The sequence below is a fragment of the Styela clava genome, chromosome 15 (assembly GCF_964204865.1).
Source record: "Styela clava chromosome 15, kaStyClav1.hap1.2, whole genome shotgun sequence".
Lineage (NCBI taxonomy): Eukaryota > Metazoa > Chordata > Ascidiacea > Stolidobranchia > Styelidae > Styela > Styela clava.
Window position 1 is genome coordinate 8,377,531 of NC_135264.1, and position 13,366 is coordinate 8,390,896.

General features: G+C 47.0%; 60 non-coding genes and 7 pseudogenes across 60 annotated transcripts; all 67 read right to left on the minus strand.

The window, feature by feature from the left end:
- Window positions 1-14: 14 nt before the first annotated feature.
- Window positions 15-133, minus strand: LOC144414317 (5S ribosomal RNA). The gene has a single exon (XR_013470206.1). It is a non-coding gene; the product is annotated as a 5S ribosomal RNA (ribosomal RNA).
- Window positions 134-214: 81 nt separating this feature from the next.
- Window positions 215-333, minus strand: LOC144417382 (5S ribosomal RNA). Its single transcript, XR_013473275.1, has one exon. It is a non-coding gene; the product is annotated as a 5S ribosomal RNA (ribosomal RNA).
- An 81-nt stretch (window positions 334-414) lies between these two features.
- Window positions 415-533, minus strand: LOC144414572 (5S ribosomal RNA). Its single transcript, XR_013470462.1, has one exon. It is a non-coding gene; the product is annotated as a 5S ribosomal RNA (ribosomal RNA).
- An 81-nt stretch (window positions 534-614) lies between these two features.
- LOC144417298 (5S ribosomal RNA) lies at window positions 615-733 on the minus strand. Its single transcript, XR_013473191.1, has one exon. It is a non-coding gene; the product is annotated as a 5S ribosomal RNA (ribosomal RNA).
- Window positions 734-814: 81 nt separating this feature from the next.
- Window positions 815-933, minus strand: LOC144414318 (5S ribosomal RNA). The gene has a single exon (XR_013470207.1). It is a non-coding gene; the product is annotated as a 5S ribosomal RNA (ribosomal RNA).
- An 81-nt stretch (window positions 934-1,014) lies between these two features.
- Window positions 1,015-1,133, minus strand: LOC144416047 (5S ribosomal RNA). Its single transcript, XR_013471941.1, has one exon. It is a non-coding gene; the product is annotated as a 5S ribosomal RNA (ribosomal RNA).
- An 81-nt stretch (window positions 1,134-1,214) lies between these two features.
- Window positions 1,215-1,333, minus strand: LOC144415343 (5S ribosomal RNA). The gene has a single exon (XR_013471235.1). It is a non-coding gene; the product is annotated as a 5S ribosomal RNA (ribosomal RNA).
- An 84-nt stretch (window positions 1,334-1,417) lies between these two features.
- On the minus strand, window positions 1,418-1,536 carry LOC144416712 (5S ribosomal RNA). The gene has a single exon (XR_013472605.1). It is a non-coding gene; the product is annotated as a 5S ribosomal RNA (ribosomal RNA).
- Window positions 1,537-1,617: 81 nt separating this feature from the next.
- LOC144417806 (5S ribosomal RNA) lies at window positions 1,618-1,736 on the minus strand (annotated as a pseudogene).
- An 81-nt stretch (window positions 1,737-1,817) lies between these two features.
- On the minus strand, window positions 1,818-1,936 carry LOC144414319 (5S ribosomal RNA). Its single transcript, XR_013470208.1, has one exon. It is a non-coding gene; the product is annotated as a 5S ribosomal RNA (ribosomal RNA).
- Window positions 1,937-2,017: 81 nt separating this feature from the next.
- Window positions 2,018-2,136, minus strand: LOC144417383 (5S ribosomal RNA). The gene has a single exon (XR_013473276.1). It is a non-coding gene; the product is annotated as a 5S ribosomal RNA (ribosomal RNA).
- An 81-nt stretch (window positions 2,137-2,217) lies between these two features.
- On the minus strand, window positions 2,218-2,336 carry LOC144414685 (5S ribosomal RNA). The gene has a single exon (XR_013470574.1). It is a non-coding gene; the product is annotated as a 5S ribosomal RNA (ribosomal RNA).
- An 81-nt stretch (window positions 2,337-2,417) lies between these two features.
- On the minus strand, window positions 2,418-2,536 carry LOC144415893 (5S ribosomal RNA). The gene has a single exon (XR_013471787.1). It is a non-coding gene; the product is annotated as a 5S ribosomal RNA (ribosomal RNA).
- An 81-nt stretch (window positions 2,537-2,617) lies between these two features.
- On the minus strand, window positions 2,618-2,736 carry LOC144414321 (5S ribosomal RNA). The gene has a single exon (XR_013470210.1). It is a non-coding gene; the product is annotated as a 5S ribosomal RNA (ribosomal RNA).
- Window positions 2,737-2,817: 81 nt separating this feature from the next.
- On the minus strand, window positions 2,818-2,936 carry LOC144417134 (5S ribosomal RNA). Its single transcript, XR_013473027.1, has one exon. It is a non-coding gene; the product is annotated as a 5S ribosomal RNA (ribosomal RNA).
- Window positions 2,937-3,017: 81 nt separating this feature from the next.
- Window positions 3,018-3,136, minus strand: LOC144415344 (5S ribosomal RNA). Its single transcript, XR_013471236.1, has one exon. It is a non-coding gene; the product is annotated as a 5S ribosomal RNA (ribosomal RNA).
- An 84-nt stretch (window positions 3,137-3,220) lies between these two features.
- Window positions 3,221-3,339, minus strand: LOC144417415 (5S ribosomal RNA). Its single transcript, XR_013473308.1, has one exon. It is a non-coding gene; the product is annotated as a 5S ribosomal RNA (ribosomal RNA).
- Window positions 3,340-3,420: 81 nt separating this feature from the next.
- On the minus strand, window positions 3,421-3,539 carry LOC144417807 (5S ribosomal RNA; annotated as a pseudogene).
- An 81-nt stretch (window positions 3,540-3,620) lies between these two features.
- LOC144414322 (5S ribosomal RNA) lies at window positions 3,621-3,739 on the minus strand. Its single transcript, XR_013470211.1, has one exon. It is a non-coding gene; the product is annotated as a 5S ribosomal RNA (ribosomal RNA).
- Window positions 3,740-3,820: 81 nt separating this feature from the next.
- Window positions 3,821-3,939, minus strand: LOC144415588 (5S ribosomal RNA). The gene has a single exon (XR_013471480.1). It is a non-coding gene; the product is annotated as a 5S ribosomal RNA (ribosomal RNA).
- An 81-nt stretch (window positions 3,940-4,020) lies between these two features.
- Window positions 4,021-4,141, minus strand: LOC144417411 (5S ribosomal RNA). Its single transcript, XR_013473304.1, has one exon. It is a non-coding gene; the product is annotated as a 5S ribosomal RNA (ribosomal RNA).
- An 81-nt stretch (window positions 4,142-4,222) lies between these two features.
- On the minus strand, window positions 4,223-4,341 carry LOC144416531 (5S ribosomal RNA). Its single transcript, XR_013472424.1, has one exon. It is a non-coding gene; the product is annotated as a 5S ribosomal RNA (ribosomal RNA).
- An 81-nt stretch (window positions 4,342-4,422) lies between these two features.
- LOC144414650 (5S ribosomal RNA) lies at window positions 4,423-4,541 on the minus strand. Its single transcript, XR_013470540.1, has one exon. It is a non-coding gene; the product is annotated as a 5S ribosomal RNA (ribosomal RNA).
- An 81-nt stretch (window positions 4,542-4,622) lies between these two features.
- Window positions 4,623-4,731, minus strand: LOC144412842 (5S ribosomal RNA; annotated as a pseudogene).
- Window positions 4,732-4,812: 81 nt separating this feature from the next.
- Window positions 4,813-4,931, minus strand: LOC144416505 (5S ribosomal RNA). Its single transcript, XR_013472398.1, has one exon. It is a non-coding gene; the product is annotated as a 5S ribosomal RNA (ribosomal RNA).
- An 81-nt stretch (window positions 4,932-5,012) lies between these two features.
- LOC144417979 (5S ribosomal RNA) lies at window positions 5,013-5,131 on the minus strand (annotated as a pseudogene).
- An 81-nt stretch (window positions 5,132-5,212) lies between these two features.
- LOC144414323 (5S ribosomal RNA) lies at window positions 5,213-5,331 on the minus strand. The gene has a single exon (XR_013470212.1). It is a non-coding gene; the product is annotated as a 5S ribosomal RNA (ribosomal RNA).
- Window positions 5,332-5,412: 81 nt separating this feature from the next.
- LOC144414792 (5S ribosomal RNA) lies at window positions 5,413-5,531 on the minus strand. Its single transcript, XR_013470683.1, has one exon. It is a non-coding gene; the product is annotated as a 5S ribosomal RNA (ribosomal RNA).
- Window positions 5,532-5,612: 81 nt separating this feature from the next.
- LOC144414324 (5S ribosomal RNA) lies at window positions 5,613-5,731 on the minus strand. The gene has a single exon (XR_013470213.1). It is a non-coding gene; the product is annotated as a 5S ribosomal RNA (ribosomal RNA).
- Window positions 5,732-5,812: 81 nt separating this feature from the next.
- Window positions 5,813-5,931, minus strand: LOC144414782 (5S ribosomal RNA). Its single transcript, XR_013470673.1, has one exon. It is a non-coding gene; the product is annotated as a 5S ribosomal RNA (ribosomal RNA).
- Window positions 5,932-6,012: 81 nt separating this feature from the next.
- Window positions 6,013-6,131, minus strand: LOC144414325 (5S ribosomal RNA). Its single transcript, XR_013470214.1, has one exon. It is a non-coding gene; the product is annotated as a 5S ribosomal RNA (ribosomal RNA).
- Window positions 6,132-6,212: 81 nt separating this feature from the next.
- LOC144417384 (5S ribosomal RNA) lies at window positions 6,213-6,331 on the minus strand. Its single transcript, XR_013473277.1, has one exon. It is a non-coding gene; the product is annotated as a 5S ribosomal RNA (ribosomal RNA).
- An 81-nt stretch (window positions 6,332-6,412) lies between these two features.
- Window positions 6,413-6,531, minus strand: LOC144414797 (5S ribosomal RNA). Its single transcript, XR_013470688.1, has one exon. It is a non-coding gene; the product is annotated as a 5S ribosomal RNA (ribosomal RNA).
- An 81-nt stretch (window positions 6,532-6,612) lies between these two features.
- LOC144415894 (5S ribosomal RNA) lies at window positions 6,613-6,731 on the minus strand. The gene has a single exon (XR_013471788.1). It is a non-coding gene; the product is annotated as a 5S ribosomal RNA (ribosomal RNA).
- An 81-nt stretch (window positions 6,732-6,812) lies between these two features.
- LOC144414326 (5S ribosomal RNA) lies at window positions 6,813-6,931 on the minus strand. The gene has a single exon (XR_013470215.1). It is a non-coding gene; the product is annotated as a 5S ribosomal RNA (ribosomal RNA).
- An 84-nt stretch (window positions 6,932-7,015) lies between these two features.
- Window positions 7,016-7,134, minus strand: LOC144414327 (5S ribosomal RNA). Its single transcript, XR_013470216.1, has one exon. It is a non-coding gene; the product is annotated as a 5S ribosomal RNA (ribosomal RNA).
- An 81-nt stretch (window positions 7,135-7,215) lies between these two features.
- LOC144414328 (5S ribosomal RNA) lies at window positions 7,216-7,334 on the minus strand. Its single transcript, XR_013470217.1, has one exon. It is a non-coding gene; the product is annotated as a 5S ribosomal RNA (ribosomal RNA).
- An 81-nt stretch (window positions 7,335-7,415) lies between these two features.
- LOC144414329 (5S ribosomal RNA) lies at window positions 7,416-7,534 on the minus strand. The gene has a single exon (XR_013470218.1). It is a non-coding gene; the product is annotated as a 5S ribosomal RNA (ribosomal RNA).
- Window positions 7,535-7,615: 81 nt separating this feature from the next.
- On the minus strand, window positions 7,616-7,734 carry LOC144414330 (5S ribosomal RNA). The gene has a single exon (XR_013470219.1). It is a non-coding gene; the product is annotated as a 5S ribosomal RNA (ribosomal RNA).
- An 81-nt stretch (window positions 7,735-7,815) lies between these two features.
- LOC144414332 (5S ribosomal RNA) lies at window positions 7,816-7,934 on the minus strand. The gene has a single exon (XR_013470221.1). It is a non-coding gene; the product is annotated as a 5S ribosomal RNA (ribosomal RNA).
- Window positions 7,935-8,015: 81 nt separating this feature from the next.
- On the minus strand, window positions 8,016-8,134 carry LOC144417385 (5S ribosomal RNA). Its single transcript, XR_013473278.1, has one exon. It is a non-coding gene; the product is annotated as a 5S ribosomal RNA (ribosomal RNA).
- An 81-nt stretch (window positions 8,135-8,215) lies between these two features.
- LOC144414909 (5S ribosomal RNA) lies at window positions 8,216-8,334 on the minus strand. The gene has a single exon (XR_013470800.1). It is a non-coding gene; the product is annotated as a 5S ribosomal RNA (ribosomal RNA).
- Window positions 8,335-8,415: 81 nt separating this feature from the next.
- LOC144414333 (5S ribosomal RNA) lies at window positions 8,416-8,534 on the minus strand. The gene has a single exon (XR_013470222.1). It is a non-coding gene; the product is annotated as a 5S ribosomal RNA (ribosomal RNA).
- Window positions 8,535-8,615: 81 nt separating this feature from the next.
- On the minus strand, window positions 8,616-8,734 carry LOC144414334 (5S ribosomal RNA). Its single transcript, XR_013470223.1, has one exon. It is a non-coding gene; the product is annotated as a 5S ribosomal RNA (ribosomal RNA).
- An 81-nt stretch (window positions 8,735-8,815) lies between these two features.
- On the minus strand, window positions 8,816-8,934 carry LOC144414335 (5S ribosomal RNA). Its single transcript, XR_013470224.1, has one exon. It is a non-coding gene; the product is annotated as a 5S ribosomal RNA (ribosomal RNA).
- An 81-nt stretch (window positions 8,935-9,015) lies between these two features.
- Window positions 9,016-9,134, minus strand: LOC144417386 (5S ribosomal RNA). The gene has a single exon (XR_013473279.1). It is a non-coding gene; the product is annotated as a 5S ribosomal RNA (ribosomal RNA).
- Window positions 9,135-9,215: 81 nt separating this feature from the next.
- On the minus strand, window positions 9,216-9,334 carry LOC144415020 (5S ribosomal RNA). Its single transcript, XR_013470912.1, has one exon. It is a non-coding gene; the product is annotated as a 5S ribosomal RNA (ribosomal RNA).
- An 81-nt stretch (window positions 9,335-9,415) lies between these two features.
- Window positions 9,416-9,534, minus strand: LOC144415896 (5S ribosomal RNA). The gene has a single exon (XR_013471790.1). It is a non-coding gene; the product is annotated as a 5S ribosomal RNA (ribosomal RNA).
- An 81-nt stretch (window positions 9,535-9,615) lies between these two features.
- LOC144414336 (5S ribosomal RNA) lies at window positions 9,616-9,734 on the minus strand. Its single transcript, XR_013470225.1, has one exon. It is a non-coding gene; the product is annotated as a 5S ribosomal RNA (ribosomal RNA).
- Window positions 9,735-9,818: 84 nt separating this feature from the next.
- LOC144416048 (5S ribosomal RNA) lies at window positions 9,819-9,937 on the minus strand. The gene has a single exon (XR_013471942.1). It is a non-coding gene; the product is annotated as a 5S ribosomal RNA (ribosomal RNA).
- An 81-nt stretch (window positions 9,938-10,018) lies between these two features.
- On the minus strand, window positions 10,019-10,137 carry LOC144415345 (5S ribosomal RNA). Its single transcript, XR_013471237.1, has one exon. It is a non-coding gene; the product is annotated as a 5S ribosomal RNA (ribosomal RNA).
- An 85-nt stretch (window positions 10,138-10,222) lies between these two features.
- On the minus strand, window positions 10,223-10,341 carry LOC144417598 (5S ribosomal RNA; annotated as a pseudogene).
- An 81-nt stretch (window positions 10,342-10,422) lies between these two features.
- On the minus strand, window positions 10,423-10,541 carry LOC144416904 (5S ribosomal RNA). Its single transcript, XR_013472797.1, has one exon. It is a non-coding gene; the product is annotated as a 5S ribosomal RNA (ribosomal RNA).
- An 81-nt stretch (window positions 10,542-10,622) lies between these two features.
- LOC144414337 (5S ribosomal RNA) lies at window positions 10,623-10,741 on the minus strand. Its single transcript, XR_013470226.1, has one exon. It is a non-coding gene; the product is annotated as a 5S ribosomal RNA (ribosomal RNA).
- An 81-nt stretch (window positions 10,742-10,822) lies between these two features.
- LOC144418385 (5S ribosomal RNA) lies at window positions 10,823-10,941 on the minus strand (annotated as a pseudogene).
- Window positions 10,942-11,022: 81 nt separating this feature from the next.
- Window positions 11,023-11,141, minus strand: LOC144414338 (5S ribosomal RNA). Its single transcript, XR_013470227.1, has one exon. It is a non-coding gene; the product is annotated as a 5S ribosomal RNA (ribosomal RNA).
- Window positions 11,142-11,222: 81 nt separating this feature from the next.
- LOC144416599 (5S ribosomal RNA) lies at window positions 11,223-11,341 on the minus strand. The gene has a single exon (XR_013472492.1). It is a non-coding gene; the product is annotated as a 5S ribosomal RNA (ribosomal RNA).
- An 81-nt stretch (window positions 11,342-11,422) lies between these two features.
- On the minus strand, window positions 11,423-11,541 carry LOC144414339 (5S ribosomal RNA). The gene has a single exon (XR_013470228.1). It is a non-coding gene; the product is annotated as a 5S ribosomal RNA (ribosomal RNA).
- Window positions 11,542-11,622: 81 nt separating this feature from the next.
- Window positions 11,623-11,741, minus strand: LOC144414340 (5S ribosomal RNA). The gene has a single exon (XR_013470229.1). It is a non-coding gene; the product is annotated as a 5S ribosomal RNA (ribosomal RNA).
- An 81-nt stretch (window positions 11,742-11,822) lies between these two features.
- Window positions 11,823-11,941, minus strand: LOC144414341 (5S ribosomal RNA). Its single transcript, XR_013470230.1, has one exon. It is a non-coding gene; the product is annotated as a 5S ribosomal RNA (ribosomal RNA).
- An 81-nt stretch (window positions 11,942-12,022) lies between these two features.
- LOC144417387 (5S ribosomal RNA) lies at window positions 12,023-12,141 on the minus strand. The gene has a single exon (XR_013473280.1). It is a non-coding gene; the product is annotated as a 5S ribosomal RNA (ribosomal RNA).
- An 81-nt stretch (window positions 12,142-12,222) lies between these two features.
- LOC144416747 (5S ribosomal RNA) lies at window positions 12,223-12,341 on the minus strand. Its single transcript, XR_013472640.1, has one exon. It is a non-coding gene; the product is annotated as a 5S ribosomal RNA (ribosomal RNA).
- An 81-nt stretch (window positions 12,342-12,422) lies between these two features.
- LOC144415897 (5S ribosomal RNA) lies at window positions 12,423-12,541 on the minus strand. The gene has a single exon (XR_013471791.1). It is a non-coding gene; the product is annotated as a 5S ribosomal RNA (ribosomal RNA).
- An 81-nt stretch (window positions 12,542-12,622) lies between these two features.
- LOC144414343 (5S ribosomal RNA) lies at window positions 12,623-12,741 on the minus strand. The gene has a single exon (XR_013470232.1). It is a non-coding gene; the product is annotated as a 5S ribosomal RNA (ribosomal RNA).
- An 84-nt stretch (window positions 12,742-12,825) lies between these two features.
- Window positions 12,826-12,936, minus strand: LOC144412868 (5S ribosomal RNA; annotated as a pseudogene).
- An 81-nt stretch (window positions 12,937-13,017) lies between these two features.
- LOC144414344 (5S ribosomal RNA) lies at window positions 13,018-13,136 on the minus strand. The gene has a single exon (XR_013470233.1). It is a non-coding gene; the product is annotated as a 5S ribosomal RNA (ribosomal RNA).
- An 81-nt stretch (window positions 13,137-13,217) lies between these two features.
- LOC144414345 (5S ribosomal RNA) lies at window positions 13,218-13,336 on the minus strand. Its single transcript, XR_013470234.1, has one exon. It is a non-coding gene; the product is annotated as a 5S ribosomal RNA (ribosomal RNA).
- Between the last annotated feature and the right edge of the window lie 30 nt (window positions 13,337-13,366).

Genomic DNA, 13,366 nt, shown 5'->3' on the forward strand with positions numbered 1-13,366 from the left:
AAACGGCGACGAAAAGCCTACGACACTCGGTATTCCCAGCCGGTCACCCATGCAAGTACTAACCGAGCCCGACATTGCTTAACTTCCGAGATCGAACGAGATCGGGTGCATTCAACGTGGTATGGTTGTAGGCGATAAAGTAGTAGTCTATTCGGATATTTGTATTTTGCAGTGGTTGGAAAACAGAGCAAAATCGAATGAAGAGGCGACGAAAAGCCTACGACACTCGGTATTCCCAGCCGGTCACCCATGCAAGTACTAACCGAGCCCGACATTGCTTAACTTCCGGGATCGAACGAGATCGGGTGCATTCAACGTGGTAGGGTTGTAGGCAATAAAGTAGTAGTCTATTCGGCTATTTGTATTTCGCAGTTGTTGGAAAACAGAGCAAAATCGAATGAAACGGCGACGAAAAGCCTACAACACTCGGTATTCCCAGCCGGTCACCCATGCAAGTACTAACCGAGCCCGACATTGCTTAACTTCCGAGATCGAACGAGATCGGGTGCATTCAACGTGGTATGGTTGTAGGCGATAAAGTAGTAGTCTATTCGGCTATTGGTATTTTGCAGTTGTTGGAAAACAGAGCAAAATCGAATGAAACGGCGACAAAAAGCCTACGACACTCGGTATTCCCAGCCGATCACCTATGCAAGTACTAACCGAGCCCGACATTGCTTAACTTCCGAGATCGAACGAGATCGGGTGCATTCAACGTGGTATGATTGTAGGCGATAAAGTAGTAGTCTATTCGGCTATTTGTATTTCGCAGTTGTTGGAAAACAGAGCAAAATCGAATGAAACGGCGACGAAAAGCCTACGACACTCGGTATTCCCAGCCGGTCACCCATGCAAGTACTAACCGAGCCCGACATTGCTTAACTTCCGAGATCGAACGAGATCGGGTGCATTCAACGTGGTATGGTTGTAGGCGATAAAGTAGTAGTCTATTCGGCTATTTGTATTTCGCAGTTGTTGGAAAACAGAGCAAAATCGAATGAAACGGCGACGAAAAGCCTTCGACACTCGGTATTCCCAGCCGGTCACCCATGCAAGTACTAACCGAGCCCGACATTGCTTAACTTCCGAGATCGAACGAGATCGGGTGCATTCAACGTGGTATGGTTGTAGGCGATAAAGTAGTAGTCTATTCGGCTATTTGTATTTTGCAGTTGTTGGAAAACAGAGCAAAATCGAATGAAGAGGCGACGAAAAGCCTACGACACTCGGTATTCCCAGCCGGTCACCCATGCAAGTACTAACCGAGCCCGACATTGCTTAACTTCCGAGATCGAACGAGATCGGGTGCATTCAACGTGGTATGGTTGTAGTCGATAAAGTAGTAGCCTGTTCTGCTATTTGTATTTTTAGTTGTTAGAAAACAGAGAAAAAACGAATGGAACGGCGACGAAAAAAAAGCCTACGACACTCGGTATTCTCAGCCGGTCACCCATGCAAGTACTAACCGAGCCCGACATTGCTTAACTTCCGGGATCGAACGAGATCGGGTGCATTCAACGTGGTATGGTTGTAGGCAATAAAGTAGTGGTCTATTCGGCTATTTGTATTTCGCAGTTGTTGGAAAACAGAGCAAAATCGAATGAAACGGCGACGATAAGCCTACGACACTCGGTATTCCCAGCCGGTCACCCATGCAAGTACTAACCGAGCCTGACATTGCTTAACTTTCGAGATCGAACGAGATCGGGTGCATTCACCGTGGTATGGTTGTAGGCGATAAAGTGGTAGTCTATTCGGCTATTTGTATTTCGCAGTTGTTAGAAAACAGAGCAAAATCGAATGAAACGGCGACGAAAAGCCTACGACACTCGGTATTCCCAGCCGGTCACCCATGCAAGTACTAACCGAGCCCGACATTGCTTAACTTCCGAGATCGAACGAGATCGGGTGCATTCAACGTGGTATGGTTGTAGGCGATAAAGTAGTAGTCTATTCGGATATTTGTATTTTGCAGTTGTTGGAAAACAGAGCAAAATCGAATGAAGAGGCGACGAAAAGCCTACGACACTCGGTATTCCCAGCCGGTCACCCATGCAAGTACTAACCGAGCCCGACATTGCTTAACTTCCGGGATCGAACGAGATCGGGTGCATTCAACGTGGTAGGGTTGTAGGCAATAAAGTAGTAGTCTATTCGGCTATTTGTATTTCGCAGTTGTTGGAAAACAGAGCAAAATCGAATGAAACGGCGACGAAAAGCCTACAACACTCGGTATTCCCAGCCGGTCACCCATGCAAGTACTAACCGAGCCCGACATTGCTTAACTTCCGAGATCGAACGAGATCGGGTGCATTCAACGTGGTATGGTTGTAGGCGATAAAGTAGTAGTCTATTCGGCTATTGGTATTTTGCAGTTGTTGGAAAACAGAGCAAAATCGAATGAAACGGCGACAAAAAGCCTACGACACTCGGTATTCCCAGCCGATCACCCATGCAAGTACTAACCGAGCCCGACATTGCTTAACTTCCGAGATCGAACGAGATCGGGTGCATTCAACGTGGTATGATTGTAGGCGATAAAGTAGTAGTCTATTCGGCTATTTGTATTTCGCAGTTGTTGGAAAACAGAGCAAAATCGAATGAAACGGCGACGAAAAGCCTACGACACTCGGTATTCCCAGCCGGTCACCCATGCAAGTACTAACCGAGCCCGACATTGCTTAACTTCCGAGATCGAACGAGATCGGGTGCATTCAACGTGGTATGGTTGTAGGCGATAAAGTAGTAGTCTATTCGGCTATTTGTATTTCGCAGTTGTTGGAAAACAGAGCAAAATCGAATGAAACGGCGACGAAAAGCCTTCGACACTCGGTATTCCAAGCCGGTCACCCATGCAAGTACTAACCGAGCCCGACATTGCTTAACTTCCGAGATCGAACGAGATCGGGTGCATTCAACGTGGTATGGTTGTAGGCGATAAAGTAGTAGTCTATTCGGCTATTTGTATTTTGCAGTTGTTGGAAAACAGAGCAAAATCGAATGAAGAGGCGACGAAAAGCCTACGACACTCGGTATTCCCAGCCGGTCACCCATGCAAGTACTAACCGAGCCCGACATTGCTTAACTTCCGAGATCGAACGAGATCGGGTGCATTCAACGTGGTATGGTTGTAGTCGATAAAGTAGTAGCCTGTTCTGCTATTTGTATTTTTAGTTGTTAGAAAACAGAGAAAAAACGAATGGAACGGCGACGAAAAAAAAGCCTACGACACTCGGTATTCTCAGCCGGCCACCCATGCAAGTACTAACCGAGCCCGACATTGCTTAACTTCCGGGATCGAACGAGATCGGGTGCATTCAACGTGGTATGGTTGTAGGCAATAAAGTAGTGGTCTATTCGGCTATTTGTATTTCGCAGTTGTTGGAAAACAGAGCAAAATCGAATGAAACGGCGACGATAAGCCTACGACACTCGGTATTCCCAGCCGGTCACCCATGCAAGTACTAACCGAGCCTGACATTGCTTAACTTTCGAGATCGAACGAGATCGGGTGCATTCACCGTGGTATGGTTGTAGGCGATAAAGTGGTAGTCTATTCGGCTATTTGTATTTCGCAGTTGTTAGAAAACAGAGCAAAATCGAATGAAACGGCGACGAAAAGCCTACGACACTCGGTATTCCCAGCCGGTCACCCATGCAAGTACTAACCGAGCCCGACATTGCTTAACTTCCGAGATCGAACGAGATCGGGTGCATTCAACGTGGTATGGTTGTAGGCGATAAAGTAGTAGTCTATTCGGCTATTTGTATTTTGCAGTTGTTGGAAAACAGAGCAAAATCGAATGAAGAGGCGACGAAAAGCCTACGACACTCGGTATTCCCAGCCGGTCACCCATGCAAGTACTAACCGAGCCCGACATTGCTTAACTTCCGAGATCGAACGAGATCGGGTGCATTCAACGTGGTAGGGTTGTAGGCAATAAAGTAGTAGTCTATTCGGCTATTTGTATTTCGCAGTTGTTGGAAAACAGAGCAAAATCGAATGAAACGGCGACGAAAAGCCTACGACACTCGGTATTCCCAGCCGGTCACCCATGCAAGTACTAACCGAGCCCGACATTGCTGTTAACTTCCGAGATCGAACGAGATCGGGTGCATTCAACGTGGTATGGTTGTAGGCGATAAAGTAGTAGTCTATTCGGCTATTGGTATTTTGCAGTTGTTGGAAAACAGAGCAAAATCGAATGAAACGGCGACAAAAAGCCTACGACACTCGGTATTCCCAGCCGATCACCCATGCAAGTACTAACCGAGCCCGACATCGCTTAACTTCCGAGATCGAACGAGATCGGGTGCATTCAACGTGGTATGATTGTAGGCGATAAAATAGTAGTCTATTCGGCTATTTGTATTTCGCAGTTGTTGGAAAACAGAGCAAAATCGAATGAAACGGCGACGAAAAGCCTACGACACTCGGTATTCCCAGCCGGTCACCCATGCAAGTACTAACCGAGCCCGACATTGCTTAACTTCCGAGATCGAACGAGATCGGGTGCATTCAACGTGGTATGGTTGTAGACGATAAAGTAGTAGTCTATTCGGCTATTTTTATTTCGCAGTTGTTGGAAAACAGAGCAAAATCGAATGAAACGGCGACGAAAAGCCTACGACACTCGGTATTCCCAGCCGGTCACCCATGCAAATACTAACCGAGCCCGACATTGCTTAACTTCCGAGATCGAGTGCATTCAACGTGGTATGGTTGTAGGCGATAAAGTAGTAGTCTATTCGGCTATTTGTATTTCGCAGTTGTTGGAAAACAGAGCAAAATCGAATGAAACGGCGACGAAAAGCCTACGACACTCGGTATTCCCAGCCGGTCACCCATGCAAGTACTAACCGAGCCCGACATTGCTTAACTTCCGAGATCGAACGAGATTGGGTGCATTCAACGTGGTATGGTTGTAGGCGATAAAGTAGTAGTCTATTCGGCTATTTGTATTTCGCAGTTGTTGGAAAACAGAGCAAAATCGAATGAAACGGCGACGAAAAGCCTACGACACTCGGTATTCCCAGCCGGTCACCCATGCAAGTACTAACCGAGCCCGACATTGCTTAACTTCCGAGATCGAACGATAACGGGTGCATTCAACGTGGTATGGTTGTAGGCAATAAAGTAGGAGTCTATTCGGCTATTTGTATTTCGCAGTTGTTGGAAAACAGAGCAAAATCGAATGAAACGGCGACCAAAAGCCTACGACACTCGGTATTCCCAGCCGGTCACCCATGCAAGTACTAACCGAGCCCGACATTGCTTAACTTCCGAGATCGAACGAGATCGGGTGCATTCAACGTGGTATGGTTGTAGGCGATAAAGTAGTAGTCTATTCGGCTATTTGTATTTCGCAGTTGTTGGAAAACAGAGCAAACTCGAATGAAACGGCGACCAAAAGCCTACGACACTCGGTATTCCCAGCCGGTCACCCATGCAAGTACTAACCGAGCCCGACATTGCTTAACTTCCGAGATCGAACGAGATCGGGTGCATTCAAGGTGGTATGGTTGTAGGCGATAAAGTAGTAGTCTATTCGGCTATTTGTATTTTGCAGTTGTTGGAAAACAGAGCAAAATCGAATGAAACGGCGACAAAAAGCCTACGACACTCGGTATTCCCAGCCGGTCACCCATGCAAGTACTAACCGAGCCCGACATTGCTTAACTTCCGAGATCGAACGAGATCGGGTGCATTCAACGTGGTATGGTTGTAGGCGATAAAGTAGTAGTCTATTCGGCTATTTGTATTTCGCAGTTGTTGGAAAACAGAGCAAAATCGAATGAAACGGCGACGAAAAGCCTACGACACTCGGTATTCCCAGCCGGTCACCCAGGCAAGTACTAACCGAGCCCGACATTGCTTAACTTCCGAGATCGAACGAGATCGGGTGCATTCAACGTGGTATGGTTGTAGGCGATAAAGTAGTAGTCTATTCGGCTATTTGTATTTCGCAGTTGTTGGAAAACAGAGCAAAATCGAATTAAACGGCGACGAAAAGCCTACGACACTCGGTATTCCCAGCCGGTCACCCATGCAAGTACTAACCGAGCCCGACATTGCTTAACTTCCGAGATCGAACGAGATCGGGTGCATTCAACGTGGTATGGTTGTAGGCGATAAAGTAGTAGTCTATTCGGATATTTGTATTTTGCAGTTGTTGGAAAACAGAGCAAAATCGAATGAAGAGGCGACGAAAAGCCTACGACACTCGGTATTCCCAGCCGGTCACCCATGCAAGTACTAACCGAGCCCGACATTGCTTAACTTCCGGGATCGAACGAGATCGGGTGCATTCAACGTGGTAGGGTTGTAGGCAATAAAGTAGTAGTCTATTCGGCTATTTGTATTTCGCAGTTGTTGGAAAACAGAGCAAAATCGAATGAAACGGCGACGAAAAGCCTACAACACTCGGTATTCCCAGCCGGTCACCCATGCAAGTACTAACCGAGCCCGACATTGCTTAACTTCCGAGATCGAACGAGATCGGGTGCATTCAACGTGGTATGGTTGTAGGCGATAAAGTAGTAGTCTATTCGGCTATTGGTATTTTGCAGTTGTTGGAAAACAGAGCAAAATCGAATGAAACGGCGACAAAAAGCCTACGACACTCGGTATTCCCAGCCGATCACCCATGCAAGTACTAACCGAGCCCGACATTGCTTAACTTCCGAGATCGAACGAGATCGGGTGCATTCAACGTGGTATGATTGTAGGCGATAAAGTAGTAGTCTATTCGGCTATTTGTATTTCGCAGTTGTTGGAAAACAGAGCAAAATCGAATGAAACGGCGACGAAAAGCCTACGACACTCGGTATTCCCAGCCGGTCACCCATGCAAGTACTAACCGAGCCCGACATTGCTTAACTTCCGAGATCGAACGAGATCGGGTGCATTCAACGTGGTATGGTTGTAGGCGATAGAGTAGTAGTAGTCTATTCGGCTATTTGTATTTCGCAGTTGTTGGAAAACAGAGCAAAATCGAATGAAACGGCGACCAAAAGCCTACGACACTCGGTATTCCCAGCCGGTCACCCATGCAAGTACTAACCGAGCCCGACATTGCTTAACTTCCGAGATCGAACGAGATCGGGTGCATTCAACGTGGTATGGTTGTAGGCGATAAAGTAGTAGTCTATTCGGCTATTTGTATTTCGCAGTTGTTGGAAAAGAGAGCAAAATCGAATGAAACGGCGACCAAAAGCCTACGACACTCGGTATTCCCAGCCGGTCACCCATGCAAGTACTAACCGAGCCCGACATTGCTTAACTTCCGAGATCGAACGAGATCGGGTGCATTCAACGTGGTATGGTTGTAGGCGATAAAGTAGTAGTCTATTCGGCTATTTGTATTTTGCAGTTGTTGGAAAACAGAGCAAAATCGAATGAAACGGCGACAAAAAGCCTACGACACTCGGTATTCCCAGCCGGTCACCCATGCAAGTACTAACCGAGCCCGACATTGCTTAACTTCCGAGATCGAACGAGATCGGGTGCATTCAACGTGGTATGGTTGTAGGCGATAAAGTAGTAGTCTATTCGGCTATTTGTATTTCGCAGTTGTTGGAAAACAGAGCAAAATCGAATGAAACGGCGACGAAAAGCCTACGACACTCGGTATTCCCAGCCGGTCACCCATGCAAGTACTAACCGAGCCCGACATTGCTTAACTTCCGAGATCGAACGAGATCGGGTGCATTCAACGTGGTATGGTTGTAGGCGATAAAGTAGTAGTCTATTCGGCTATTTGTATTTCGCAGTTGTTGGAAAACAGAGCAAAATCGAATTAAACGGCGACGAAAAGCCTACGACACTCGGTATTCCCAGCCGGTCACCCATGCAAGTACTAACCGAGCCCGACATTGCTTAACTTCCGAGATCGAACGAGATCGGGTGCATTCAACGTGGTATGGTTGTAGGCGATAAAGTAGTAGTCTATTCGGATATTTGTATTTTGCAGTTGTTGGAAAACAGAGCAAAATCGAATGAAGAGGCGACGAAAAGCCTACGACACTCGGTATTCCCAGCCGGTCACCCATGCAAGTACTAACCGAGCCCGACATTGCTTAACTTCCGGGATCGAACGAGATCGGGTGCATTCAACGTGGTAGGGTTGTAGGCAATAAAGTAGTAGTCTATTCGGCTATTTGTATTTCGCAGTTGTTGGAAAACAGAGCAAAATCGAATGAAACGGCGACGAAAAGCCTACAACACTCGGTATTCCCAGCCGGTCACCCATGCAAGTACTAACCGAGCCCGACATTGCTTAACTTCCGAGATCGAACGAGATCGGGTGCATTCAACGTGGTATGGTTGTAGGCGATAAAGTAGTAGTCTATTCGGCTATTTGTATTTTGCAGTTGTTGGAAAACAGAGCAAAATCGAATGAAACGGCGACAAAAAGCCTACGACACTCGGTATTCCCAGCCGGTCACCCATGCAAGTACTAACCGAGCCCGACATTGCTTAACTTCCGAGATCGAACGAGATCGGGTGCATTCAACGTGGTATGGTTGTAGGCGATAAAGTAGTAGTCTATTCGGCTATTTGTATTTCGCAGTTGTTGGAAAACAGAGCAAAATCGAATGAAACGGCGACGAAAAGCCTACGACACTCGGTATTCCCAGCCGGTCACCCATGCAAGTACTAACCGAGCCCGACATTGCTTAACTTCCGAGATCGAACGAGATCGGGTGCATTCAACGTGGTATGGTTGTAGGCGATAAAGTAGTAGTCTATTCGGCTATTTGTATTTCGCAGTTGTTGGAAAACAGAGCAAAATCGAATTAAACGGCGACGAAAAGCCTACGACACTCGGTATTCCCAGCCGGTCACCCATGCAAGTACTAACCGAGCCCGACATTGCTTAACTTCCGAGATCGAACGAGATCGGGTGCATTCAACGTGGTATGGTTGTAGGCGATAAAGTAGTAGTCTATTCGGATATTTGTATTTTGCAGTTGTTGGAAAACAGAGCAAAATCGAATGAAGAGGCGACGAAAAGCCTACGACACTCGGTATTCCCAGCCGGTCACCCATGCAAGTACTAACCGAGCCCGACATTGCTTAACTTCCGGGATCGAACGAGATCGGGTGCATTCAACGTGGTAGGGTTGTAGGCAATAAAGTAGTAGTCTATTCGGCTATTTGTATTTCGCAGTTGTTGGAAAACAGAGCAAAATCGAATGAAACGGCGACGAAAAGCCTACAACACTCGGTATTCCCAGCCGGTCACCCATGCAAGTACTAACCGAGCCCGACATTGCTTAACTTCCGAGATCGAACGAGATCGGGTGCATTCAACGTGGTATGGTTGTAGGCGATAAAGTAGTAGTCTATTCGGCTATTGGTATTTTGCAGTTGTTGGAAAACAGAGCAAAATCGAATGAAACGGCGACAAAAAGCCTACGACACTCGGTATTCCCAGCCGATCACCCATGCAAGTACTAACCGAGCCCGACATTGCTTAACTTCCGAGATCGAACGAGATCGGGTGCATTCAACGTGGTATGATTGTAGGCGATAAAGTAGTAGTCTATTCGGCTATTTGTATTTCGCAGTTGTTGGAAAACAGAGCAAAATCGAATGAAACGGCGACGAAAAGCCTACGACACTCGGTATTCCCAGCCGGTCACCCATGCAAGTACTAACCGAGCCCGACATTGCTTAACTTCCGAGATCGAACGAGATCGGGTGCATTCAACGTGGTATGGTTGTAGGCGATAAAGTAGTAGTAGTCTATTCGGCTATTTGTATTTCGCAGTTGTTGGAAAACAGAGCAAAATCGAATGAAACGGCGACGAAAAGCCTTCGACACTCGGTATTCCCAGCCGGTCACCCATGCAAGTACTAACCGAGCCCGACATTGCTTAACTTCCGAGATCGAACGAGATCGGGTGCATTCAACGTGGTATGGTTGTAGGCGATAAAGTAGTAGTCTATTCGGCTATTTGTATTTTGCAGTTGTTGGAAAACAGAGCAAAATCGAATGAAGAGGCGACGAAAAGCCTACGACACTCGGTATTCCCAGCCGGTCACCCATGCAAGTACTAACCGAGCCCGACATTGCTTAACTTCCGAGATCGAACGAGATCGGGTGCATTCAACGTGGTATGGTTGTAGTCGATAAAATAGTAGCCTGTTCTGCTATTTGTATTTTGCAGTTGTTAGAAAACAGAGAAAAAACGAATGGAACGGCGACGAAAAAAAATCCTACGACACTCGGTATTCTCAGCCGGTCACCCATGCAAGTACTAACCGAGCCCGACATTGCTTAACTTCCGGGATCGAACGAGATCGGGTGCATTCAACGTGGTATGGTTGTAGGCAATAAAGTAGTGGTCTATTCGGCTATTTGTATTTCGCAGTTGTTGGAAAACAGAGCAAAATCGAATGAAACGGCGACGATAAGCCTACGACACTCGGTATTCCCAGCCGGTCACCCATGCAAGTACTAACCGAGCCCGACATTGCTTAACTTTCGAGATCGAACGAGATCGGGTGCATTCACCGTGGTATGGTTGTAGGCGATAAAGTGGTAGTCTATTCGGCTATTTGTATTTCGCAGTTGTTAGAAAACAGAGCAAAATCGAATGAAACGGCGACGAAAAGCCTACGACACTCGGTATTCCCAGCCGGTCACCCATGCAAGTACTAACCGAGCCCGACATTGCTTAACTTCCGAGATCGAACGAGATCGGGTGCATTCAACGTGGTATGGTTGTAGGCGATAAAGTAGTAGTCTATTCGGCTATTTGTATTTTGCAGTTGTTGGAAAACAGAGCAAAATCGAATGAAGAGGCGACGAAAAGCCTACGACACTCGGTATTCCCAGCCGGTCACCCATGCAAGTACTAACCGAGCCCGACATTGCTTAACTTCCGAGATCGAACGATAACGGGTGCATTCAACGTGGTATGGTTGTAGCCGATAAAGTAGGAGTCTATTCGGCTATTTGTATTTCGCAGTTGTTGGAAAACAGAGCAAAATCGAATGAAACGGCGACCAAAAGCCTACGACACTCGGTATTCCCAGCCGGTCACCCATGCAAGTACTAACCGAGCCCGACATTGCTTAACTTCCGAGATCGAACGAGATCGGGTGCATTCAACGTGGTATGGTTGTAGGCGATAAAGTAGTAGTCTATTCGGCTATTTGTATTTCGCAGTTGTTGGAAAACAGAGCAAAATCGAATGAAACGGCGACCAAAAGCCTACGACACTCGGTATTCCCAGCCGGTCACCCATGCAAGTACTAACCGAGCCCGACATTGCTTAACTTCCGAGATCGAACGAGATCGGGTGCATTGAACGTGGTATGGTTGTAGACGATAAAGTAGTAGTCTATTCGGCTATTTGTATTTTGCAGTTGTTGGAAAACAGAGCAAAATCGAATGAAACGGCGACAAAAAGCCTACGACACTCGGTATTCCCAGCCGGTCACCCATGCAAGTACTAACCGAGCCCGACATTGCTTAACTTCCGAGATCGAACGAGATCGGGTGCATTCAACGTGGTATGGTTGTAGGCGATAAAGTAGTAGTCTATTCGGCTATTTGTATTTCGCAGTTGTTGGAAAACAGAGCAAAATCGAATGAAACGGCGACGAAAAGCCTACGACACTCGGTATTCCCAGCCGGTCACCCATGCAAGTACTAACCGAGCCCGACATTGCTTAACTTCCGAGATCGAACGAGATCGGGTGCATTCAACGTGGTATGGTTGTAGGCGATAAAGTAGTAGTCTATTCGGCTATTTGTATTTCGCAGTTGTTGGAAAACAGAGCAAAATCGAATTAAACGGCGACGAAAAGCCTACGACACTCGGTATTCCCAGCCGGTCACCCATGCAAGTACTAACCGAGCCCGACATTGCTTAACTTCCGAGATCGAACGAGATCGGGTGCATTCAACGTGGTATGGTTGTAGGCGATAAAGTAGTAGTCTATTCGGATATTTGTATTTTGCAGTTGTTGGAAAACAGAGCAAAATCGAATGAAGAGGCGACGAAAAGCCTACGACACTCGGTATTCCCAGCCGGTCACCCATGCAAGTACTAACCGAGCCCGACATTGCTTAACTTCCGGGATCGAACGAGATCGGGTGCATTCAACGTGGTAGGGTTGTAGGCAATAAAGTAGTAGTCTATTCGGCTATTTGTATTTCGCAGTTGTTGGAAAACAGAGCAAAATCGAATGAAACGGCGACGAAAAGCCTACAACACTCGGTATTCCCAGCCGGTCACCCATGCAAGTACTAACCGAGCCCGACATTGCTTAACTTCCGAGATCGAATGAGATCGGGTGCATTCAACGTGGTATGGTTGTAGGCGATAAAGTAGTAGTCTATTCGGCTATTGGTATTTTGCAGTTGTTGGAAAACAGAGCAAAATCGAATGAAACGGCGACAAAAAGCCTACGACACTCGGTATTCCCAGCCGATCACCCATGCAAGTACTAACCGAGCCCGACATTGCTTAACTTCCGAGATCGAACGAGATCGGGTGCATTCAACGTGGTATGATTGTAGGCGATAAAGTAGTAGTCTATTCGGCTATTTGTATTTCGCAGTTGTTGGAAAACAGAGCAAAATCGAATGAAACGGCGACGAAAAGCCTACGACACTCGGTATTCCCAGCCGGTCACCCATGCAAGTACTAACCGAGCCCGACATTGCTTAACTTCCGAGATCGAACGAGATCGGGTGCATTCAACGTGGTATGGTTGTAGGCGATAAAGTAGTAGTAGTCTATTCGGCTATTTGTATTTCGCAGTTGTTGGAAAACAGAGCAAAATCGAATGAAACGGCGACCAAAAGCCTACGACACTCGGTATTCCCAGCCGGTCACCCATTAACCGAGCCCGACATTGCTTAACTTCCGAGATCGAACGAGATCGGGTGCATTCAACGTGGTATGGTTGTAGGCGATAAAGTAGTAGTCTATTCGGCTATTTGTATTTCGCAGTTGTTGGAAAACAGAGCAAAATCGAATGAAACGGCGACCAAAAGCCTACGACACTCGGTATTCCCAGCCGGTCACCCATGCAAGTACTAACCGAGCCCGACATTGCTTAACTTCCGAGATCGAACGAGATCGGGTGCATTCAACGTGGTATGGTTGTAGGCGATAAAGTAGTAGTCTATTCGGCTATTTGTATTTTGCAGTTGTTGGAAAACAGAGCAAAATCGAATGAAACGGCGACAAAAAGCCTACGACACTCGGTATTCCCAGCCGGTCACCCATGCAAGTACTAACCGAGCCCGACATTGCTTAACTTCCGAGATCGAACGAGATCGGGTGCATTCAACGTGGTATGGTTGTAGGCAATAAAGTAGTAGTCTATTCGGCTATTTGT